We start from the raw sequence: 11235 nt of genomic DNA, 5'->3' as shown, positions 1-11235 counted from the left end.
AAAGCAATGAGCTGTCCTTTAGTCACAACTCCACTGATTTCCTTTTCATACATGGTACATGCACACAAGGAACACATGACACAGGGCAGCATTTTGATAGCAGGCTCCAGCGCTGTTGGATATGCACTCACTGTCTGAAAAGAACCCTGTGCATATATTTGGACTCATGGAGGGGTCTTCCAGCAGGGGTCCCAAATTTTTGGAGAAGAGCCCTCCATGCATACAGTTGTACACACAGGGTATTTCAGACAGTATAAGGACAGTGTGTAAGTCAGGAGCAAAGCTTGTTTATTCCCCCATTATACCAGGGGTTCCTAAATATTTTGGGACGGTGGGCACATTTTGAGAAAGTGTGGTGGATGATCTTTCAAAATGGCTGCCATGTGAGGGTTGCCCATTCATAAAATGGCTCCTAGGGTGGGCATGGATGGTCACAAAACAGTTACTCCCAGAAGGCAAACTGGTAAGACTAAAAGGAAAATAACTCACCCAAGAACCTAAGTACAAGGCAGATGTGGGGGAGGGGTGGTCTGAGCTCCAAAACACAAACCACTCTTTTGAACCCAAATAAATAAAGATAGTACTGGAGGGTAGCCTTTTCATTTGCAGAATGCCAGTCTTCCATTATTATTATTATTATTGGCTTTAGTCATAACTAGTTTTAGCTGGATTGGGGCACATCATTGGACAACCTCTTATAAACCCCCATAAGCCTCTCAAAAGAAAGAAAGAAAGAAAGAAAGAAAGAAAGAAAGAAAGAAAGAAAGAAAGAACTCATAAATAGAACTAAGCTGAGCAAATCATTTAAAAATCATGAGCAGGATAAAGCTTAAATTTCCTACCTTAATGGGTAAATGGATTCAAGCAATGGAAAGCTCTAGCTGTGATCCTCAAAGCATACCACATTAGCCCAGGCCAGTTGCACTCCAATGCGTTTGCAACTGAGAACTGAGGGGTCCACATCGCTGGAACATCAAATGACATGTTTGCTTTTCAAGTTGTGGTGCAACGCAGGGCTTTTAACTAGAGCAAGTGATGAAACATAAACTTTATTATGTGTGAACTGACCATTTTTATCCTAGCCCAGGCACTGAATCTCAGGCCACAGCACTTTTATTTCTTAGCTGTGGTATGAAATGGGTTCCAAGATCACAACACATGGGGAGGTAAAGAACCATGGGACATTGCTCCAGTGCACAACCATGTCAGATGACCTGCGTACTATCATGAGTGAATTGTGCATCAGCTGTATGCTAGTGTGCAACCAATGGATTGTACACATGTGATTTATTTGCCAAAGTCTGCAAAGGGTACGGCAATGGTTCTGTTTCATCCCATGCCTAATATTTCTCCATGGTTTAAGTGATACAAAGTTATTTGGAACCCCCTCCCATTTCCTGCCGTGCTAGAATGGAAGACAGAGTGATTCAAATCAAACAAGAGCCTCAGAAAATTTACATAAACACAATCCTAATATGGATCAGGAAAAATCTGGTACGAAACAATATTCATGAAGTGATATGACAGGGTAATGTGCAATGACTAAGTGGGAAGTTAATGTCAGAACCATTCCACACTCAGAAATGGAGTTGGACAAGGCCTCTATTTCATCCTGGTATCACAGGTTGTCGATGCACCTTAACATAAATCCCAAGATCACAACCAAAGAAGATGCCCTACTCATCCAGAGGACCTGCACAATCAGGACCTGAGGCTTGCCACAATAATCCCAAAATCAGAGGTGGCAATGACAAGGCCAAGCCAAAGCCCAGACCAGAAGACACGGCCTGCCTCTGTTCTACTTGGAAGAAGGATGTTTTATCCCATGGTCACCATGAGGGCCCCTCTAGTGCACTCCGAAGCCAGTGCAACAAACATAATTTCTATCCCTGTTCATTGTCTAGACCAGCCCTCCCCAATCTGGTGCATCCCAAACAGTGTGGCCATGTTAGCCAGGGAGTTTGAGTCCATTACATCTGGCGGATCCCATGTCAAGGAAGAATTTCCTGTGGTTCAGCCTTGTTGCTGGAGAGCACCACAAAATCTCAGGCCTCTGACTCTCACCAAACCAGCTGGAGCAACTGAACACAGGTTTACCCCCATTGCAGCATAGGAAGCTGAAGAGTCAGCACAGCTACAGTAAATATGAAATGTTCTTTTTACTGAAGTTCCCTGTTGAAGGATGAGTAAAGTCCAAATCACATTGGACTACAACCTTCCCCTCTCATTTACTCCATTGTTTCACTCCCCCCGCCCCATTTGTGCTTGCTGTTTCAGAGTTCCCTATTTGTTGTTTTGTTTTGTTCTTCCAACTCCCCTTTCTAGCTTGGAAGGATGGCAGTAGAATGGCTGAACTAATTCCCTACACATGCTAACAACGGCATCTGTCTTGGTGGCCTTTTACTTTCTAATAACAACGTCCTTTCCTTCCTCTCCCTGGCAGTTTCTAGATTTTCACATGAAACTTACCCTGAGGATGCAGGCATGCTTTTACTTATTTATTTCCTTAACTTTAAAATGTTTATCATTAGAATTGTCTCTTCACCCACTAGAACAAAACGATCGTCAACTAGTGTATTCCAATTAAAAGGACACCAGTGAGCTAAAGTGAGCAGTTTCCTATTAAATTTATGCCTGTTGGGAGCACAAGGGCACACACACAAAAAGGAATCAGGAATCATTTGCTGAGCTAGTGGAGTGGGAGATCATTTGAATAACTAACCACCCCAAAGGCCTTGTGGTTCGCAGTTGCAATGGACCATTTTATTAATTTCCTATCTCATCCATTGGCTTGAACTTCCTGAAAAGCTCATTAACTCATTTGTTGAAACTCAGGTTCAGCATGTTCCACATCAATTCATGCCACACAGTGGGGATGTCAATCGCTTGATATAGGGCGATTTTTATGAAACATTTTTTTAAACTTGCTGCACATACATCACTGAGTAAAATTCTAACCTGGAGCTGATAAAGAAAGGTTTACATAGGATGGCCTTCCCCAACCTGGTGTCCTCCAGAGGAGTTGAACTACAAATTCCATCATCCCCAAACAACATATTGGTTATAGTCCAGCACACCTGGGGGGGCACCAAATTGGGGGGAGCTGATATAGGCTTTCAGTCAAGTTGGGCTTGATCCTGCAACGAGTGCTTGAAACACTGGACAATTTCGGCTCCTTCTGCTGCTTCTGAGACTGGTGCATAAGCTGTTCTTCTCAGGACCTAGGCTTCATTCACACAGTTAGTTGAGATAATACGTTTCTATCATTAAACATGATGGGGAGGGGCCTTGGCTCAGTGGTAGAGCATCTGCTTTGCATGCAGAAGGTCCCAGGTTCAATCCCTGGCATCTCCAGGCAGGGCAGGAAAAACTCCTGTGTGAAACCCTGGGGAGCTGCTGCCAGTCAGTGTCAACAATACTAAATTCCATGAACCAATGGACTGATTCAGCATAAGACAGTATTGTATGTTCCCATGTTCCTAAGCATATTGTTTAATATTTGTTTGTTTTTAAAGCAAACCAATTGAAGATAAATTGCTCAAATCTGAAGTAATCAAATGAGTACTAATTAACATTTGAAATGATGTAAATCAAGTGTGGATTAATTCACATTCAGCTGCAAAATCTTTAACCACTTTTTTTTTTTAAATCAAATCAACACTGGAAGACTAGTCATGTACAGATCATAGTTCTTCACTTCCCTCTTTCATCCAGATCTTGCTTAAGGAGATCAGTCCTCTCCTTCGCTGCATTCCCCCGTTCTCCAAAGAACTCAAGACTGTTATCCTGTGTGTGTGCACAGCTGGTCCAACCTCTGATCACCATCTCGGCATCAGGCAGGCTATCTAGTTTATTACTGTCATCTCTCATCCCAGTTTGTGTTCTTATGCCTTTAGGAACTCCATGGCAGGGACAACTGAAGAAGAGGTAGCATCTCCTGTCAAATTAGGAACAAAGGAAGCTGCCTTCTCCTGCTTTGTTGGTCCCTGGCCAACAGCTGGCTGGCCACTGTGTGAACAGAATGCTGGACTAGATGGACCCTTGGCCTAACCCTGCATGGCACATCTTATGTTCTTAAATACGACTATTGGTATAACTACGTCAGTACTTATTGGTATAACTATGTCAGTACTGTCGACACTAACTGGCAGTGACTCCCCATACTTTCGGAAAGGGGCCTCTCCAAGCCCTACCTGGAGATGATAGGAACTGAATCATGGTCCTTCTGCATGCAGTGCATGTGCTCTACCACTGAGCTATGACCCCTTCTCCTACCACATCATTACAGTGAAAAGAGAAGCTGCACCCTGCAAATTTCTTCCAGCTGCACAACTAAGAAAGGGAATTTCTTAATCACACCAATCCTTTATCACACCAATCCTTTATGCAATGAGACTGACTTACCAGGAGAAAGGGGTGGGACATTCCTTCTGAATATATTTCATGGAAAGAGCTCTGAGCTTTACCATATCCATTAGATCCATCAAAAGCTGAATACTCTCCAGAGGCAGTCACCATATGGGGACACAGAACCACACATTATACTGGTGAACATGTGATTCCTAACTATATGCATCTGCCAGATAACATGAGTGCAGGATTGGGGGTGCAGGGATTTGCATAGTAGAATCAGCTAGCAATTTTCCCGTGCAATAACATTTTCAGGAAATACCAAGGTTAGGAAACCTGAGTTTCCTTTGAAATGTGCAGTGCTGCTCTCAAAAGAGATGTTTCTCAATCAGAAAGGGCTGGTAGAAGTCACGCTACTCTGTTACATCCCCCCACAAAAAATCAAAATGACAATCATGCTTGAATCTCAAGAGTCAAACTTATCCTCTGCAGAAGCGTCTTCAACATCGCTGATTTAAAGATTTGCAACAGTGTCTTTGGCTGGGGTGAAATGCCAGCATAATATCCTGGAACTGTCCCAGTAATACTGCAGCTTGTGCTGCCTCAGCAGTCCGTACATCCCATCCTAAGTGTTCGTTTGCTGGCTCAGCAAATCATAGGATCAGCTGGTGAATCTCTATAAACAAAAGGAAGCAAAGAAGTTCAACTGGGGAGAGCAGAGAATTTGAAGGATGGGATTTTTAAAAATCAATCACAGCCAGTTTTGTGTGTTCTTTTACGTGCTCATGTAAGTAAGCTATTTTGTTATCACAGCAGCTTTTGTCCAGTTCAGGTAACGCACAGGTTTACCCAAACTTCCCATAATGCTGACAGAAATCCCTCCATGCTCCAGCACAGTACAGTGAGTTTAGAGATTATTTTATTTCTATGGCTTTGGCTCTCTTTCCCACTGCTAATGTTTTATCAGTAAATGAGTAATGTTGGCTAGCTGTGCTGTTATCATTTGAAATTATAGCCACTACAGCCGTTACTGCAATATAATGCAATATAGAAACATACCAGCCTGAGATTACAACCCTTCTGGGTTATAGCTCTGACCAAAGCAGTGCCTGAAATAGGAATGTCCAAGCAACCTGATACTAAAGATACGTCTAGCTGTACCACAGATTTGCACAGACAAGACTGGAATGCCTTTACGTTCATGTAATAGTAATAGCAACAGCATTTGTTGCAAGGCCATTAGGGTATTAAGTTACTACCACATATTGACTCTTGTATCTGGCTAAAACCCATGCTGGGTTGCCTTAATAAATTTTGATTTGATTTGAATACTACCACATATTAGGCATGCTCATTCATATGGGAGTAGATGGCTCTGAGATAGGGGAATGCAACCAAAGTGGGTGGTGGTCAGATGACACACACCCCTCACTCAGCCCTCCACAGGCCAAATTATGTCACAGGCATCCTATGGTTCCCAGCTGCAATTTCCCTAAGCCACTGCAGTCAATGGTCATGGACAATGGAAATTGTAGCCCAAAAGTTCTGGAGGACACAAGGTCAGAGAAGACTGGTATACATGCACTTGTCTTTTTGGAATGCCCTCCCCAAGGAGGCTCATGTCCAGTAGAGGCTGGTGGCTCCAATGTCAGTGGGGCAGTGAATCTGCTCTGCGTTACAGTCAGAACCAGTCAGAACTCCAAAGCAACTATCCAAGATGATGAGCATCCTGCTGGCAGGGGAGCTGCCATGCCTGTTTGGCCTGGAGGAAATTAATTACTATTGAAGCTTGAGCTTTGTACTTTTTCAAACTTTCAAAATTTTCTATATGTCCACACTGCTCAAGCTTCAGCTTAAACAAAAATGAGCAAAATCAGTCCAGTAGATCTCAAGTAATAAGCCTTACACTACCATAGTCTTATATATTGTAACTCACAGTTTGTTATTGGTGTCTTTAAAAGATAATTAATTGTCAACATGCTGAAAAGCAGAGCTGGAAATACTCCATAAAACAGAAATACATCATGGGGAGATGGGGGTAGGTAAATGTCCACCACACAACTGACTTTTTCAGAAAACTCCATGGGATCTCTTATAACAGCAGTCACTAGAAATTAGAATGGGATTTGCAGGAAGGAACTGGTGGAGGGGGGCCCTCCGAGTATTCAACTGCTTTGAAGGGAGATAATTCCCCAGCCAGGTGTAGAAATGTATGTCAGAAAAGCACCTCTAAGTGTATCGGCATTTATGTAAGTGCCACTGCATTCTTCTTCCAGATGATTGCAATGACCTTGAAATCATGCTGAAATGGGTAATAATGAAACCCCTGTGGCCTCACGCTAAGATCCTGTCAGACTAGATATAGGTGATGCCAACCCCTATGTCATCTTATTTTCCCTCTAGCAGGAACTGTTCCTTTCTGGAGAGCCAAGCATGTTGTGTGTGCCTGAGTGAAGAACAAGACAAGTGCCCCGATTTCCAGGGTGGTCCACACACGGAGCTGCGCTAAGTAGAACAACTTGGTACAGAATGCTTTTCTACCCGCCTCAATCCTACTACCATCCGAGCCAATTTGCAGTGAAAATAAATACAGCTGGATACATGGTGAAGAGGCTGGAGATTAGATGCATATTGGAGCAAGACTATAACACTGAGGGCCAAAATAGATGCATCTCCATCTCTTAACATTTTTGCAAATAGCAGTTGTGCATATGGGATGGGGAGAGATCTGGATGAAGACTATGGCATAGGGAGAAGTGGGTTTAATCCTTTCCTCTTGGTGCCTTTTTTCCAATGAAAATCAGACCCCATAAGGAAAGCATATATGTGCACCTTTGTTTGTTTGTCTTTTTACCATAGTAGCTTCAAGGAATGATTTTCAACAGGACAATAATAATTTATTTATTTATTTATTTATTTATTTGTTACCCGCCTCTCCCTCTGGATCGAGGTGGGGTACAACACAAAATACATATAATTTATTAAAACATATAAAACTAATACATTATTAAATGCAGCACATTATTAAAAGGCTTCTTAAAATTCAACTGGGTAGGCCTGCCGGAAGAGATGAGTCTTTATGGCTTTCTTAAATTCCGGAAGATTGTTAAGTTGACGAATCTCTCCCAGCAGGCCATTCCACAATCTGGGAGCAGCAGAAGAAAAGATCCACTGGGTAATGGTTGTCAGCCTTGTTTTTGTTGACTGGAGTAAATTCTTCCCAGAGGACCTGGGAAGAACTCCCTTCCCCTGTGCCACCGTCCCAATCTGGATTCCCATCCAATCCAATATACACAGCTACTATTCACCACCCACCCAATGGGAAGAGAAAGAGATGCATTAGGCTGGTCCAAAATTGATCTGCAGAAAATACTTAGCACAGACAAGAACCAACAAGGAACTTCTTCAGACAGGGCTGGGGGTGGGATTGCGTTTCCCTCCCATTGCTTTGCCTCATGCTACTGTGCCACAATAGCACAGAAGGAAGAGGGAGAGCCACTTCCTCTTCCTTCACATGCTGAAGAAAGAGGAAGTAAACAAAGATCACATGGCCCATTGAAGTGGGTGTTTGTACATGCTGCTTTCCCTGCACACAGCAAGAAATGGTGGCACATTTCACTGTAGGAGAAAAATTCAGATTTTCAGGGATCTTTTTTTTAATGGGAAAATGACCAAAAGGCATTGGAGGCATGCAGAAGGCAGGTGGCATTGTGAAAAGGACCCACAAAAATCTGTAAGTGCTCAGTAACGAACATGCTATGAAACGCTCGTCTGCTCTGCGTGAGATAAAAATAGTTTTCAAAGATTTAAATACCAGAGCTTCTCCCCTCAAAAAATCAAATCTTCTTCCCTGCCCTAGTTAAGAATTCAGCCTCCACTTTTATTTCTGCAGTATTCCTTTTCTGGGTGACTCCTGTGCCACCTGGCCCTGGCCTACTTCAGTCTCACATTAGCCCTTGACATGGCCCTATGGCGTTAGTCTCCATCACATGACACAGCTACTTCACACACATGCAGACTAGAGTGGGGGAGGATGACCTCAAAATGCACAAGAAGAAGGAGGCGGGGCCAGCCTGATTTCACACTGGTACCTAAGACTGGTAGTTGCAACTTTACAATATAGCCCAGGTATGTTTCCATTCAAACTGGTCATTATAAGAATTTTGGTGTCTACATTTTCTTGTTTTCCTCTCCTCTCTCCCTCTAATTGCTTTTTTTCCTTTTGTATTATGTTTTTAAATTATAAGTCTGCAGACAGGGGCTGTCCTGATCTTATGTAAGCCACTCTGGGAGACTTTTCAGATGAAGAATGGGGTAAAAATGCTATGAAAACAGAAAGAAAGAAAGAAAGAAAGAAAGACAGAAAGACAGAAAGAAAGAAAGAAAGAAAGAAAGAAAGAAAGAAAGAAAGAAAGAAAGAAAGCTGCTAACACAAACAGAAGCACTTTGATACCATTTGGCAAAAAAAAAAAACTTGTTCCTTAATTATCACAAATAATTCCAATTTGTGAGTTTTTTTCCCCTTACTTCTCACAGTATCATTCCAATTTTTCAGTCTACTCCTAAAGGCTATTATATTCATTAGCAGTAGAATACTTGGGTAGGTTTAGGTAAGAGTACTGAATCCTCAGGGTAAAAATACTAAATTTAAACAAGGAAAATTATTTAGGGAACAGAGACAAGAACATACAATCAAGCATATATTAAGATAAACACTTGCTTTCATGTGACCTAATTCAATACCCTTGACTCATACAGTTACCAAAAGAAATTGGTCCATTTCAATCAGATCTTTGAAAACGCAGCATATTTGCATACTGGGACATAGACAGGGGGGAAAGTAAGAAAAGAGGTAATTGGTTGCCAGGGCTGTCCCTTTTATGAAAAGTTCTATCCTGGCTGAATGTCTCATGATAATGTCTTCTAGATCTGCACAATGGATATTTATATTAATCATTTTAAAGTGCCATTAAAATCAATAGGACTTAAGTTAGTCACCGCCAACTTTCTCATTGATCTCAATGGAACTAAAAAGCATGCCTAAATTCCTCTGGATCCAATTCATGTTTCTTAGAGCCACTTATGAAATATTTGGACACGTGCCCTTTTAGGCACACAATCAATTTGCCATGTACCGAGGACCAGGAAAAAGGAGATATGTGGTGAAACACTGGCAACCCAACTGCCAAGAAACATGGAAGGGAATAAACTTACACTGCAATGATTGAAGGACTAAATGAAAATTACTCCCAACAACATTCCAGAGCGCCCATTTCTTTGAACATGGAACCTATTGCTTTAGCAGGCAAAATGAAGTAAGATAGGCAAATACTGAAGAATTTGGGCTTATGGTATATTGTTTCTACATCAAATACAATCGTATTTCTATCTCCTTACCACAACTTCATACTTAGGTTTTGTATAAGATTTTACTGGCTTTTCGAACAAGACAGACAAGAAGCTCATACTATGAATCCAAACATCCACGGAGCTCCATGAAATGCACTGCCCTATTTATTCATTACCAAGGAAGTGACCAAATTGTGAGGTGAAGGGGGAAATTCCTGCTCAAGCTTCATAGGCAATCTGAACGCACATATATTCTCCAGCACCACTGTATTAATGACTGGATGGAGGATGAGTGTATATGCAGCTGAATGGGTGGAGTTGGGGGAGATGAATAGATGGGTGGGGCTGAAAGGTGTGTTTATGGATGGATGGATGGATGGATGGATGGAGTGTGGCTGTGTTACAATTTCCATATCTTTTAAATCACCACCACCCCTCCCTTCCTCCCTTCTCCTTCTCTCTTGAGGAAGGAAGGAAGGGGTGATGTGACTCATGAAAGTGGATAGACTTTCCTGCCACCCCCTCTCATAATGCTATAGCTTACAGCCACTGATTGGCATTGCAGGTGATTCAGAACAGACAAAAGAAAGAACATCACACAATGCAGTTAATCTGTGGGATTCACTGCTGTGGGATGTGGTGATGGTCATTACTTAAGATGTGTGTTGTTGACTATTGTTCTTAATGGCTAAACTAATTCATGAAGTATTAACCATGATAGCTATATTATGGCCTTAGCTAGACCAGGCTATATCACGGGGTGAACCCTGGGATCGTCCCTCTGCATCCACATGACACACAGGGGATCCTGGGATCAGGAAGGGATCATCCCTCCCTTGCCCCGGGATACAGCCCTCCCCTTTGGCCCCAGTTTTTCTGCGGTCTCATGGAACGTGTGGCCCGTTTCCACGACTTGACCACACTCTGCGCGATTACTCGCGCAGAGCCGAGCGCTGCGCCCATTGGAGTTAGGGCGGGGAGAGTGGGGAAACCAAATTAAATTTAAAAAACCCCTTACATTCAGTGCACAAACATCCGTGTGCTGCCGGTCCTTTAAGAAAATTTTTTTAAAATGGCGGGTGCAACGCCTCTCTTCCAGAGGTCGTCGCGCCTTACATGTAAATGGAGGAGGGATCTCGCATTAATCACAATGCAAGATCTTCACTCCTCCGTCCCAGACTTTCAGGTAGGTCTAGCTAAGGCCTGAGCCTCCATGCTCAGAGGCACTGAATACCAGCTCCTATGTTTCAACAGGAGGCCTATTGCCTTCACGCCCTGGTTGTGGACTTCCCAGAAATATTAGGCCACTGTAGGAGATAGGATGGTTTGGACTACGACTCCATCAGTTCAAGCCAGCACGACCAATGGAACTTTGGTCCAATCCACTATGGCTCTTCTTATGTTCTTCAAAATATTGAAGAAAAGAAACAACAAAGACTGACAAATTTATTCTGACATGGACTATAGCAAACTTTCATGGACTGCAGTCCATTTCATCAAAGGCATCTGCTGCATCACAGGTAAATGCATCAGGTG

At 42.6% G+C, this 11235-nt stretch overlaps 1 non-coding gene across 1 annotated transcript; it reads left to right on the top strand.

Moving 5' to 3' along the window:
- The first annotated feature begins 3279 nt into the window (after positions 1–3279).
- On the top strand, positions 3280–3354 carry TRNAA-UGC (transfer RNA alanine (anticodon UGC)). Its single transcript has one exon. It is a non-coding gene; the product is annotated as a tRNA-Ala (tRNA).
- The last annotated feature ends 7881 nt before the right edge of the window (positions 3355–11235 follow it).

The sequence above is a fragment of the Elgaria multicarinata genome, chromosome 1 (genome assembly GCF_023053635.1).
Source record: "Elgaria multicarinata webbii isolate HBS135686 ecotype San Diego chromosome 1, rElgMul1.1.pri, whole genome shotgun sequence".
Taxonomy (NCBI): domain Eukaryota; kingdom Metazoa; phylum Chordata; class Lepidosauria; order Squamata; family Anguidae; genus Elgaria; species Elgaria multicarinata.
This window is presented reverse-complemented; position numbering and strand designations above follow the sequence as displayed.